Source organism: Phocoena phocoena, chromosome 17, assembly GCF_963924675.1.
Source record: "Phocoena phocoena chromosome 17, mPhoPho1.1, whole genome shotgun sequence".
Lineage (NCBI taxonomy): Eukaryota > Metazoa > Chordata > Mammalia > Artiodactyla > Phocoenidae > Phocoena > Phocoena phocoena.
In genome coordinates, this window is record NC_089235.1 from 59,550,023 (window position 1) to 59,552,073 (window position 2,051).

Genomic DNA, 2,051 nt, shown 5'->3' on the forward strand with positions numbered 1-2,051 from the left:
GAGAACTTCTGTATATGTATATGTGTGTATATATGTATATACACACACACGCGTGCACACGATGCAATATTATTCAGTCATAAGAAAGAATGAAATTCTGCCATTTTCAACAACATGGATGGACCTAGAGGATATTATGCTACTGATACAAGTCAGACAGAAAAATATAAATAGTCTATGTTATCACTTATATGTGGAATTAAAAAAAATAAAACAGGGGGCTTCCCTGGTGGCACAGTTGTTGAGAATCTGCCTGTCAATGCAGGGGACATGGGTTTGATCCCTGGTCCGGGAAGATCCCACATGCCGTGGAGCAACTAGGCCTGTGAGGCATGGCCGCTGAGCCTGCGCGTCTGGAGCCCGTGCTCCGCAACAAGAGAGGCAATGATAGTGAGAAGCCCGCGCACTGCGATGAAGAGCGGCCCCCGCTTGCCACAACTAGAGAAAGCCCTCACACAGAAACGAAGACCCAATGCAGCAAAAATAAATAAATTAATTAATAAACTCCTACCCCCAACGTCTTCTAAAAAAAATAATAAATAAATAAAACAAATGAATGAATGTAACAAAACAGAAACAGACTCACAGATACAGAGGACAAACTAGTACTTATTAGTGGGGAGTGGGGAGAGGGGAGAGGAGAGGGACAAGAGAGGGGTAGGGCAGCGGTCCCCAACCGTTTTGGCACCAGGGACCAGTTTCGTGGAAGACAATTTTTCCACGGGCCGGAGTGGGAGGATGGTTCAGGCGGGAATGCGAGCGGTGGGGAGCGGCAGATGACGCCTCACTCACTCACCGCCCACCTCCCGCTGTGCGGCCCAGTCCCTAACAGGCTGCAGACCGCTATTGGTCCATGGTCTAGGGGTTGGGGACCCCTGGGGTAGGGGACTAGGATGCAAACTACTACACATAAAATAAACAAGCAACCAAGATATATTATACAGCACAGGGAAATACAGACATGATTTTGTAGTAACTTTAAATGGAGTATAATCTATAAAAATGTTGAATCACTATGTTGTACACCTGAAACTAATATACTATTGTACGTCAACTGTACTTCAATTAAAAAAAGATCTACTCTCTTAGGAACTTTCAAATATACAATATTATTACTATATTCACCATGCTGTACCTTGACTTCTTTTTTTTTTTTTTTTTTTTTTTTTTGCGCTATGCGGGCCTCTCACTGCCGTGGCCTCTCCCGTTGCGGAGCACAGGCTCCGGACGCGCAGGCTCAGCAGCCATGGGTCACGGGCCAGCCACTCCGCGGCATGTGGGATCTTCCCGGACTGGGGCACGAACCCGCGTCCCCTGCATCGGCAGGCGGACTCTCAACCACTGCGCCACCAGGGAAGCCCTTGACTTCTTTTTAAATAACATTTTCTTCCTAATTATTTGATCACTGAAACCTGTAATGAAGAATCTTCCCCATTATTCTAGCTTAGATGAATATTTACTGCTTCAGCTTAAAGCCTTGAATCACTGAAATAAAACCTTGATGAACTCCTTCTAGAAAAATAAGGTAGCCAGATACCTTGAAACATTTTTTGTTAACTGAGAATTAACTAGAAAACTCAAAAACCCTTGTTGAAGATCTTTTGAAAATATATCAGCCAATTTCCCTCTCCTTGGTGAAGTACATTAACAGGCAGAGCAGATAAAAACAGCTTTAGTATTCTTTGAAGATGGGAAGTCCTTGAGCCTGTGGAAACAGGTTTCTGATCGTGCATGATCAGGACACAATATGGACGTTTAGGAAAGTAAGACATTTCTGACCACTGGGAGATACTTTTATCTTGCTACTTGCCGGTTTGAGGCTTATTCAAAGTGGCAAACAAAATCCAAATCCAAACAAGATTCATTATACATAGAATGGATAAACAACAAGGTCCTATTGTATAGCACAGGGAACTATATTTGACATCTTGGAATAAACCATAATGGGAAATAATATGAAAATGAATATATATATGTATAACTGAATCACTTTGCTGTACACCAGAAACTAACACAACATTGTAAATCAACTATACTTCAGTAAAAGATAA